This window comes from Elephas maximus, chromosome 4 (genome assembly GCF_024166365.1).
Source record: "Elephas maximus indicus isolate mEleMax1 chromosome 4, mEleMax1 primary haplotype, whole genome shotgun sequence".
Lineage (NCBI taxonomy): Eukaryota > Metazoa > Chordata > Mammalia > Proboscidea > Elephantidae > Elephas > Elephas maximus.
The window spans coordinates 63,217,480-63,230,558 of NC_064822.1; positions in this window are offsets into that span (position 1 = coordinate 63,217,480).

Genomic DNA, 13,079 nt, shown 5'->3' on the forward strand with positions numbered 1-13,079 from the left:
GCCATTGACCTTAGCCAAGTGCTGATGCAAAGATGGGGATGGAGTGTGATAAAGGCTGAGTGGGAGGTAAAGCAGGGCTACCAAACAGCACAACCCCAGGAGACTCCTTTCAAATTGTGCTCCAGGAGGTATTATTGCATAGACTACAGTATGATGGTGCCCCCTAGAGCTGTGCAATGCAGAAAGCCTGGTGAGGAAATGGTGCCCTTGAGTAAATTAATTAAGAGCACTAGCTCTCAGCCCCAACTGCCTGTCCTCAAACACTGGCTGCCCCACTTATTAACAACGTGAATTTGGCCAAGTCACTTTTTAGCCTCAAACTCCAAATCTGTAAAATAACACCAATGCAATACAACTGTTATGAGGAGTAAATTAAACAACCCACATGAAGTATTTGGCACAATGTCTAGCACATAGTAAGAATTCAGTAAGTGCAAGTTATTATTTTCTGTATTACTTAGATAACTCTTCCAAGAAGCTTGGAGAGAAATAACACAATACCTGGAGAAGGGTGTGGAATTGAGGGGTTTTCTCTAAGATGGAAAAAAACTTGAGCATATATAGAAGTTTTGAGAGAAAAGGCTGAAGACTCAGGAGAGAGGGCATAATCAACAGCAAAGGATTTCTGAGCAGATAAAGAATGGGGTTCAAAGCACAGGTGGGGGAATTGGCCTTTGACAGGAGAAGGGATCTCTGTTCACTGTAAACGAGGGAAAGGGGCAAGGAGGGTATAAATGCAGGCGTAATTTGTAAATTTATTGGCTTTTAGTTTTTTGGTGAAGATGTATGCCAAGACATCTGTTGAGAGTGAGAGATGAGATAGGACATGGAAGACTGAGTAAAGCAAAGGAGGTTTGAATGCTCATTGCACGAAGGGTAAGAGTAGGCTGACTGGAAGGATGTAGGAGGATCACCAGAAAGTGTTAAAGGCCCAGTGGGTAACCATGAACTTGAAATGGTACCGTCTATGCTGAATGTGAGATTGCCCAGTGGTGCTCTGGCTCCTAGTTGCACGCATGGAGAAGGAAATAGAAATAGCTCAGTTCATCCTGCGTTGGAGTGTTGCCACAAAGGTGAGATTAAAGATCAGAGTGGCAAAAGAGTTTATAGTGTTAATAAGAGAGTGACAAATACAGTGGATTGTAGGATCTAAGATGGACAGAAAGGGAAGTGAAAGTGGAAGAAGCTGATGGCTGAAAATCAAGTAAGACAGTCAGTGGACTTACAGTCCCAAGCGAAGAGCAGGCGTAGCGGGAGTGGTTGAGCAAGAACTGGGGGTTGTGGTCAGGCTTTCCACATCTGTAAAACAGGGGAAATAATAGAGTTGTGATGAAGGTTAAATGAGACAGAACATGTACTTCATAAACAGTTAAATACTATTCTAGTGTTTGTTTGCTTGTTTGTTCGCTAAACTGTAAGCTTCTTGGAGGCAGGAATCATGTCTCAGATATTCCTCCCCCACCATAGTGCCAGATGCCTAAGAGGTGTGTTAGAAGGATGAATGAATTATTGAATGAATGAACTGATTTCCCTTAATGAATTTTCTGGGCTTTCTAGTAAAAGACCCATTGCCATCGAGTCCATTCCAAATCACAGGGGCCCTATAGTACAGAGTAGAACTGCCCCATAGGGTTTCCAAGGCTGTAATCTTTACAGAAGCACATCTTTCTCCCACACAGCTGGTGGGTTCGAACCACCGACCTCTCAGCTGCCGAGCGCTTAACCACTGTGCCACCAGGACTCTTGGACTTTCTAGTAGCCTCTATCAAATCCAAGTGGTATATTGACCTTTTTTTTTTTCCTGGATGAGTCTACTGTCTACTGGCCCACAGTTAAAGCAGAAACTCCCCTCAAAGTAATGGGAATGATATGCTTAGTTTAAGGAATTAGACATAGCCTTACTTCACTGTGTGTCAGACAGGAAGAATTCTTTGTCTTCAAATGTAGACAAAAAGAGGGTTCATGGAATGGTACTGGGTACTTCATAAAACTTTAGAAAGGGTTTGGGTGTGGATGGGTCTTGAGGACAACTAGAAGAAGGAATTCCAATGCCAAGACTACTAATCTTTCAACGCTGGCTTTCCATATGATGTAGGGAGCATCTTCACCCTCTTCACCAGGAAGAGGGATGGCCCCTCTTCTCTTAATACACTTTGAAAAACCGTATGGAAGGATTCTAATTGGTTCAGTTAGGGTGGTGTGCCCACCCACGGACTAATCAAATACAACTGGGCAAGGTATAATCAACAACTTCCTCCAGCCAATATCATGGGGTTAGAGGAGAAAAAGGCAGGTCCCCCAAACAAGAGATGTATTTTTCCTAAAAAGGAAGGGTACTAGACAGTCCTCCACACAACTGAATCTATTTATCTCAACTTTCCAATTAGTTAGACTACAGGCTCAGGGAAAATAAGATTCAAGATTTATTCATTCAATCAGTAAGTACTGAGTGACTAATACATGCCAGGTATTGTTATAAGTGCTAGGGATATTGCCACCAGATGTCTAGGGATACAGCAGTGAACAAAAAGAAGGGTTAAGGGGAAATTATCACTTTCAACATTGTCCAAGATTGTCTCCTCTGAATAAGCATAGTCAATTCAACAGTAAACTAACGAATATTATTGAATACTTTTTGTTTCTCAAACACCATGACAGGTGCTGGGGATACAGTCCTTGGAGCTCTGAAGGAACTCACAAAAAATTTCAAGATCCTAGGATGTTAGGATGGTAATATACATATATATTACATATGCATGTACAACAGAACAGAACACTGCCTGGACTTATGCCATACTCACAATCGTTGTTATACTTGAGCCCATTGTTGCTGCTACTGGGTCAATCCATCTCGTTGAGGGTCTTCCTCCTTTTCAGTGACCCTCTACCAAGCATGATGTTCTTCTCCAGGGACTGGTCCTTCCTGATAACAGGTCCAAAATACGTAAGACGAGGCCTCACCACCCTTCCTTCTAAGGAGCATTCTGGTTGTACTCCTTCCAGGACAGGTTTTTTTGTTCTTCTGGTTGTCCGTGGTATATTCAATATTCTTCACCAACATCATAATTCAAAGGCATCAATTCTTCTTCGGTATTCTTTATTCACTGTCCTGCTTTCTAATGCAGACAAGGTGACTGAAAATACCATGGCTTGGGTCATGTGTACCTTAGTCCTCAAAGTGACATCTTTGCTTTTTAACACTTTAAAGAGGTCTTTGGCAACAGATTTGCCCAGTGCAATCTGTCTTTTGATTTCATGACCACTGCTTCCATGAGCATTGATTGTGGATCCAAGTAAAATGACATCCTTGACAACTTCAATCTTTTCTCCATTTATTATGATGTTGCTTATTGGTACACTTGTGAGGATTTTTGTTTTATGTTGAGGTACAATTCATACTGAAGGCTATAGTCTTTGATCTTCACCAGTAAGTGCTTCAAGTCCTCTTCATTTTCAGCAAGGAAGGTTTTGTCATCTTCGTATCACAGGTTGTTAAGGAGTCTTCCACTAATCTTGATGCTACGTTCTTCATATAGCCCAGCTTCTCGGATTATTTGCTCAGCATACAGATTGAATAAGTATGGTCAAAGGATACAGCCCTGACGCACACCTTTCCTGACTTTAAACCACACAGTATCCCCTTGTTCTATCTGAATGACCTCCTCTTGGTCTATGTACAGGTCCCTCATGAGCACAACTAAGTGTTCCGGAATTCCCATTCTTCACAATGTTATCTATAATTTGTTATGATCCACACTGTCGAAAGCCTTTGCATAGTCAATAAAACACAGGTAAACATCTTTCTGGTATTCTCTGCTTTCAACCAAGACCCATCTGACATCAGCAATGCTATCCCTTGTTCCACGTCCTCTTCGGAATCTGTAGAATTTCTGGCAGTTCCCTGTCTATGCACTGCTGCAACCATTTTTGAATGATCTTCAGCAAAATTTTACTTGTGTGTGATATTAGTGATACTGTTCGATAATTTCCACATTCTGTTGGATCACCTTTCTTTGGAATGGGCACAAATATGGATCTTTTCCAATTGGTTGGACAGGTAGCGGTCTTGCAAATTTTTTGACATAGAAAAGTAAGTACCTCCAGCGCTGCATCTATTTGTTGAAACATCTCAATTGGTATTTCATCAATTCCTGGGGCCTTGTTTTTCACCAGTGCCTTCAGTGCAGCTTGGACTTCTTCCTTCAGTTCTTGTTCACATGCTACCTCCTGAAATGGTTGAACATTGACTAATTCTTTTTGGTACAGCTACTCTGTGTATTCCTTCCATCTTCTTTTGATGCTTCCTGCATCCTTCAATTTTTTGCCCATGGAATCCTTCAATATTGCAATTTGAGACTTGAATTTTTTCTTATATATAGATATATAAATATGCAATTTTCTTTAGATTCTCAGTGGTAGTTGAAGCAGGTGATTTCTTCTTTGATTTGAGAAGTTGTCCCTTAGAGATAACACAGAAATATTTTTTCCAATCTTGGGGTCCTATAAGAAAAAAACCTGGGATTAGCATTTACAAATATCCATTCATTCATCTCAGAGTTATTTGATAAATTGGTAAATACTTTGAGGCTACACTAATCACAAGACTTTCAAAGGGAATCCATCATCTAAGGCAGTGATAATAGATACATAATGTGAATCACATATGTAATTTAAAATTTTCCAGTAGTCACGTTTTAGAAAAAGAAATAGGTGAAATTAATTTTAATAATATACTTTATTTAATTCAATGAATATTATCATTTCAACATGAAATCAATATAAAATAATTCTGGTAAGATAATTTACTTTTTTTTTTTTTACTAAGTCTTTGAAATCCAGCACATCTCAATTTGGACCAGCCACATCTGAAGTGCTCAATAGCCACATGTAACTAGTGGCTATGATGTTGGGCAGTGCAGCTCTAAGAGATGGTAACACACCTTCACTTGGCTAACTGTGGTGGTAAATCAAATTAAAATATGAGTAAAATGTCTGAACAGACGTTTCAACAAAAAAGGTATGCAAATGGCCAACAAGCACATGAAAAGATGCTCAATAGCACTAGTCATTAGGACCATACAAATCAGGACAATGACATACCACTTCACACTCACTGAGATGGCTATAGGGAGCAGTGGTGGTTCAGTGGTAGAATTCTTGCCTCCCATGTGGGAGGCCTGGGTTTCATTCCAGGCTAATGCACCACAAGTACTGCCACCACCCATCTGTCAGTGGAGGCTTATGTATTGCAATGATGCTGAACAGGTTTCAGCACAGCTTCCAGACTAAGATGGACTATGAAGAAAGAACTGATGATCTACTTCCAAAAATCATTCAGTAAATACCCGATGGATCACAACAGTCCAATTCACAACCAATCATGGGGATGACACAGGATTGAGAAGTATTTTGTTCAATTGTGCATGGGGTAACCATGAGTTGGGACCCACTTGATGGCAGCTAACAACAACATCATTTGGCTACTTAATACATTCTCCTCTGTTACCACTCTTTGTACACAGGTCCAGGTCTTAACACTCCCACCTAAATGTAAGCCCCCCTGAGGGCAAGGCCTGTGCATATTCCTCATGGTATCCTCACCAGCACCCAGCACAGAGCTCAGTGTCTATGAGAGGCAGTTTGGTGCAGCAAACAGGGTAATGGTTTGGAAGGAAAGCAGCCAGGTTCTATTCCCAACATTACCTACCAGCATTATGGTCATAGGAAAAGCCATCCATGACCTGGCGCTTCTTCCTATCCAGATGCATCACTTCTCACTCTGGCCTTTTACACTAGCGATTCTGGACTAACAGTTCTCAGAAGACACCTTGCTCTTTTATGTTTCCATGCCTTTGTCCACATCTCAGGATTAGTAGCCCATACCGTGCCTTTGTGCATCCCGCAAGTATTTCAGACCCACTCGCCCCTTAGCGTGGCACCATATCCTTGATCAACCTGCATACTATTTCTCCAGCCCAGAACAAACATAGCAAACCTCTACTTATCTGTGAAGCCACAGCTCAAATGCTACCTCCTCTATGCAGTCATCTTCAGATGCCCTTGCAGATTTAGCTGGTTTTTCTGCTAAGCTCCCTCTCCTTTTTTTTTTTTTTTAATTTTTATTAAGCTTCAAGTGAACATTTACCATTCCAATCAGTCTGTCACATGTAGGTTTACATACATCTTACTCCCTTCTCCCACTTGCTCTCCCCCTATTGAGTCAGCCCTTACAGTCTCTCGTTTCGTGCCAATTTTGCCATCTTCCCTCTCTCTCTATCTTTCCATCCCCCCTCCAGTCAAGAGTTGCCAACACATTCTCCCGTGTCCACCTGATTTAATTAGCTCACTCTTCATCAGCATCTCTCTCCCCCCCACTGACCAGTCCTTTTCATGCCTGATGAGTTGTCTTCGGGGATGGTTCCTGTCCTGTGCCATCAGAAGTTCTGGGGAGCATTGTCTCTGGGATTCCTCTAGTCGCAATCATACCATTAGGTGTGGTCTTTTAATAAGAATTTGGGGTCTGTATCCCATTGGTCTCCTGCTCCCTCAGGAGTTGTCTGTTGTGCTCCCTGACAGGACAGACATCGATTGTGGCCGGGCACCAACTAGTTCTTCTGGTCTCAGGATAATGTAGGTCTCTGGTTCATGTGGCCCTTTCTGTCTCTTGGGTTCTTAGTTGTCGTGTGACCTTGGTGTTCTTCCTTTGCCTTTGCTCCAGGTGGGTTGAGACCAATTAATGTATTTTAGATGGCCGCTTGTTGGCATTTAGGACCCCAGGCGCCACAATTCAAAGTGGGATGCAGAGTGTTTTCATAATAGAATTGTTTTGCCCATTGACTTAGAAGTCCCCTCAAACCAATTCCCCAGACCCCAGCCCCTGCTTCGCTGACCTTTGAAGCTTTCATTTTATCCCGGAAACCTCTTTACTTTTAATCCAGTCCAATTAGGCTGACCTTCCTTATATTGAGTGTTGTCTTTCCCTTCACCCAAAGCAGTTCTTATCTACAGATTGATCAATAAAAAGCCCTCTCCCTCCCTCCCTCCCTCCCCACTTTGTAACCACATAAGTCTGTGTTCTTCTCCGTTTTTTCTATTTCTCAAGATCTTATAACAGTGGTCTTATACAATATTTGTCCTTTTGCAACTGACTCATTTCGCTCAGCATAATGCCTTCCAGATTCCTCCATGTTATGAAATGTTTCAGAGATTCGTCACTGTTCTTTATCGATGCGTAGTATTCCATTGTGTGAATATACCACAATTTATTTACCCATTCGTCCGTTGATGGACATCTTGGTTGCTTCCAGCTTTTTGCTATTGTAAACAGAGCTGCAATAAACATGGGTGTGCATACATCTGTTTGTGTGAAGGCTCTTGTATCTTTAGGGTATATTCCGAGGAGTGGGATTTCTGGGTTGTATGGTAGTTCTATTTCTAACTGTTTAAGATAACGCCAGATGGATTTCCAAAGTGGTTGTACCATTTTACAATCCCACCAGCAGTGTATGAGAGTTCCAATCTCTCCGCAGCCTCTCCAACATTTATTATTTTGTGTTTTTTGAATTAATGCCAGTCTAGTTGGTGTGAGATGGAATCTCATCGTAGTTTTAATTTGCATTTCTCTAATGGCTAATGATCGAGAGCATTTTCTCATGTATCTGTTGGCTGCCTGAATATCTTCCTTAGTGAAATGTGTGTTCATATCCTTTGCCCACTTCTTGATTGGGTTGTTTGTCTTTTTGTGGTTGAGTTTTGACAGAATCATGTAGATTTTAGAGATCAGGCGCTGGTCGGAGATGTCATAGCTGAAAATTCTTTCCCAGTCTGTAGGTGGTCTTTTTACTCTTTTGGTGAAGTCTTTAGATGAGCATAGGTGTTTGATTTTTAGGAGCTCCCAGTTATCTGGTTTCTCTTCATCATTTTTGGTAATGTTTTGTATTCTGTTTATGCCCTGTATTAGGGCTCCTAGGGTAGATCCTATTTTTTCTTCCATGATTTTTATCGTTTTAGTCTTTATGTTTAGGTCTTTGATCCACTTGGAGTTAGTTTTTGTGCATGGTGTGAGGTATGGGTCCTGTTTCATTCTTTTACAAATGGATATCCAGGTATGCCAGCACCATTTGTTAAAAAGACTATTATTTCCCCAATTGACTGACACTGGTCCTTTGTCAAATATCAGCTGCTCATACGTGGATGGATTTATATCTGGATTCTCAATTCTGTTCCATTGGTCTATGTGCCTGTTGTTGTACCAGTACCAGGCTGTTTTGACTACTGTAGCTATATAATAGGTTCTGAAATCAGGTAGGGTGAGGCCTCCCACTTTCTTCTTCTTTTTCAGTATTGTTTTGCTTATCCGGGGGTTCTTTCCTTTCCATATGAAATTAGTGATTTGTTTCTCTATCCCCTTAAAGTATGACATTGGTATTTGGATTGGAAGTGCATTATATGTATAAATGGCTTTTGGTAGAACAGACATTGTTACTATGTTAAGTCTTCCTATCCATGAGCAGGGTATGTTTTTCCACTTAAGTATGTCCTTTTGAATTTCTTGTAGCAGAGTTTTATAGTTTTCTTTGTATAGGTCTTTTACATCCTTGGTAAGATTTATTCCTAAGTATTTTATCTTCTTGGGGGCTACTGTGAATGGTATTGATTTGGTTTCCCTCTTCTTTTTGAATGGCCTCCATTAAAGCAATTATCTTTATTGAATTTTGGATGTTTGCCTACATATCTCTCTTCCCCACTAGATTATTCTCAGTGCTTTTTACTCTTTTATTCCTCACACAAAGACCAAATCCTGATACGTAGGAGGTGATCAATAATACTTGTTGAATGCATGAATTACATTTTAACTCTCTGGTCTGAGAACAAAGGAGTCAAAATAAGATCTCTGAAATTCCTGACAGCTCTAAAATTCTCTTTTCCAATATGCACTAAGTAAATATTTATTGAGCAAATGAATAGTACCCAACCAAAAGAAAACACCTTAAAGGGGTGTCTTAAAGAGACACACATCAAATTGTTTCAGTTCTCTTCTAGAAGCAGGCCAGCATGAGTTTTTGGAATGTTTGCTTTCCTTTTAGAAATCTTTCAAGAGACATTTCAGATCAACTAAAATTAGTGTTTTAGGATACTTGTTTTAGGAAATCCTTTCTGAGAGCGGCTTGTCATTCATTTCATTCGGATCCCTCCAATTTGGTGGTTTGGAGACTTTGTGTTGAGATTATGTAATCATCTATCTCTGTCATTTGTCTTTCTCAGATATTTTCACGAAAGGAGTATCTCTTTCTCCACACAAGGAAACTCCCGGCAGATTTTTGAGGCAAATGTTGCCTCTTTGACGAGAAGAAACTTTACCCTATGTCTTTCCTCCCTCTCCAGAAGTCTTGTTTGTAAGTGAACATTGTCAGCCTCCTCAGAAGGGCAGCAAATCTATTTGAGGGAGTCAAGCCTCTGAGTAGCTACTAGGAGCAGGGATCTAGAGTAGAAGTTTTTAGAAAACCTAGGGGTTCCTGAGTGCTCCAGAAGCCCACAATCTCCCTGAAATGCTATTTGCAATATTGTATGCATGAGCATTTTCTAAAAAAAAAAGGAAGGTCAACATATTTCATCAGATTCTCAAAGGAACCCCTTGATCCCAAAAAGGTTAAGTAAGAACCACTGGTCTAGAGTCTGGGCTAAAATAAGCTAGAAAATACAGGGACTTTCAAGAGCAGATAATGCTTTAGAGCATTCTTTTGAGTTATATTAAGCTGAAAAGAATAAGATTTAACTCAACAGCCACAAACAGGAATCCTTGGGACTGAGCCCTCGGGCCATATCAGTGATCCTCCCTAAGGGGACTTCCCTGGGACTCCTGAAATCCAGGCTGTTCTGCAGACACAGAAAAGCCTTAGAGGGCGGGGGATGTTAGATGCCTGACACTTGTGCTTTGAAGCCACTATTAAGGTCCTGAGAGCCAGTGAAATGCTCTGAGGACCTGAATCCCTCTTCTCCCACTAGGGGGCACTCAAAGCCCAGACAGGTGGGACGGTGAGCATTTGCCTCCACACAAATCAAGCCGCCTGACAGTGAACCAAAGCTTGACGCTCCTGGTTATACAACTGGCCCACAAGGGCCCTTCAACCCACTCCCAGCATCTCTAGGCACCCTCATCTGCTCCTTTTGGCCAAAGGTCTCTAGTACAAAGTTTGAGACTTGAGTATGGTTCTTACTGAATTCCCTACAGGTGTCCCTGGACCCCTTACTTCTCCCTGGGAAGAATCTCTGCCCCTGATGTGTAGTTTGAATTATGAATATCCTGACCCTGGGTGAATGTGGTGCGTACACACCCGAGTCTGCTCTCAACTCCCCAGAGTGACTCCTGGGGTCCTGCAGGGTCCTTGTCAAATGCTCAGGGTCAGTAGCATGATTTCAGGGTTGTGAGCAGAGGTATGCAGATGCCCCAGGGATGTCATTAAAACATCTATAGAGTTGTGACCCATTCAGATGGGAAGAATAAAGAAAGGCTTTACTATTCTGTTATGCTACAGGGGAGCACTTCTAAGAATAGCTGCAGCTTGAGTGGGAACCTTGGACTTCCATCTACATTAGTGAGGGTGCAATTTGGACTCAGGTGAGAGATTGTAAATCCAATCCCATCAGAAAGGTACGGACTTAGACAAAATAAAAATATTAAGTTTATACATGCAGCTTAAAAGTTCCTTAAAGGAAACTTAGTGGACTAAGTCTGTAAACGGAACTGAATGTTTAAGGGGATTTAGGCTGCTCAACTTGAGTTAATCAAATTTCAACCAAAGGCTAAATATCACTCTCCACTAAAATGAACAGGGCTCCTTGGAGAAATGACTGATTTCAAGTATGGGGTAGGGAAATACAAGGTGAGCCTAGGACTTCTCGTAGTGCCAGAGAGTAGAAAGACAGATGGGGTTATGTCAAAAGGACTCAGGAAATAAAAAGACGCAAATAACCCAATATTAAAATGGGCAAAATGTTTGAATACACATTTCTCCAAAGAAGATATACAAATGGCCAATAAGCACATAAAAATATACTTAACATCATTAGCCTTGCCAGTTGCTGTTGAGTCAATTCCAACTCATGGTGACTTCATGTGTTGCACAGTAGAACTGAGCTCCATAGGGTTTTTGAGGCTGTAACCTCTCGGAAGAAGATTACCGGGCCTTTTTTTTCTTCGAAGGCACCTCTGGTGGATTCAAAACCGACAACCTTTCAATAACCATTTTTGCCACTCAAGGACTCCTCATTACCATTAAACCAAAAAAAAAAAAAAAAACCCACCAAACCTATTGCCATTGAGTCAATTCTGACTCACAGCAACCCTACAGGACAGAAGAGAACTACCCAATAGGGTTTCCAAGGAGTGGCTGGTGGATTGGACCTGCTGACCTTTTGGTTAGAAGCCAAGCTCTTAACCACTATGCCACTACAGCTCCTCATTACCCTTAGGGAAATACAAATCAAAACCAAAGTGAGATACCACTTCACACCCACTAGGATGGCTATAATCAAAAAGGGAGATAAGAAGTGTTATGCTAAGTGAAATAAGCCAGCCACAAAATGTGGAATATCTTAGTTACACAGTACTGCTGTAACAAAAATACCACAAGTGGGTGGCTTTAAAGAATAAAATTTTATTTTCTCATAGTTCAAGAGGCTAAAAGTCTGAATTCGGGGCGTGGCTCTAGGGGGGAGGTCCTTCTTTGCCTATTTCAGTTTTTAATAGCTACCAGCAATCCTTGCTGTTGCTGGGTTTGTAGTTTTACCTGCCATGTGTGTCATTATATGGTGTCTCCCTGCTGAGTGTGTCTCTGTGTCTATTCTGCTCTATTTACAACTGTGAAGTGATTTGGTTTAGGACCCATCATACCCTGGTATGACCTCAATGACATAAACACCATTAACGCCAGTTCCCTCAACTGCATAAGGCCTAATTCCTATAATAAGTTCCTTATTCCTTATCACTGGTAGTGGTTTTTCTTCTCTGATCAAATCTTCTTTTTTTTTTTAATTTTATCATGGTAAAATACATATAACATAAAATTTGCCACTTAAACATTTTTAAATATACAGTTCAGTGGCATTAAATACATTTAGAATGTTGTACAACCATCACCACTATCTCTTTCCAAAACTCTTCCATCATCCCACACAGAAACTCTGTACCTGTTAAGCAATAAGTCCTCATTTCCCCCCTCCTCGTAAATTCTAATCTACTTTCTGTCTGCAAATTTGCCGATTCTAGATATTCCATGGAAGCCCTGGTGGCTCAGTGGCTAAGAGCTACGGCTGCTAACCAAAATGTCTGTAGTTCGAATCCACCAGGTGCTCCCTGGAAACTCTATGGGGCGGCTCTACTCTGTCCTATAGGGTTGCTATGAGTTCGAATCGACTGGACGGCAGTGGGTTTGGTTTTTTGGTTTAGATGTTCCATATAAGTGGAGTGAAATAATACATGGGCTTTTGTGGCTGGCTTATTTCACTTAGCATAATATTTTCAAGGTTCATCCATGTTGTAGCATGTATCGGAACTTTATTCCATTTTATGGCTGAATAATATTTCACTGTATTGGATATCCCACATTTTGTTTATCCCTTCTGATCAAATCTGAATTGATACAAATCAAAAGTAACTCAAACTCATGCTAAATTTCAAATAAGTTTTCAGCATCGGGACAGAATGTGTGTATTTGGTATTCAAAGTTTTTGTAATGCTTAAGAGAATTCAGCATAGTAGAGTAACTGACAGATTATTCTGATTATTCTATTCAAAACGTATCATTGATTTTCAGTTAATGATTCTAAATTGAAGAATGTAAAAGATGCTGACTCTAAACAGAATTATAATGTTTGGGGGAACTAAAGATTATATCTATACACTTATTAGACTTACAAAAATTGTTTAAGTATTTAGGAAAGTTTTTCTTTTTAAGGCCTTACACCTGCCCAGTCATGCATCTAAGTACTTAAAAGGAAAATCAAACATTTTAAATGTAGACATGTGGTTTAAAACATTTAAGGGAGTTCAGTGGGCTATAGTTGGAAGTAGAATTGAG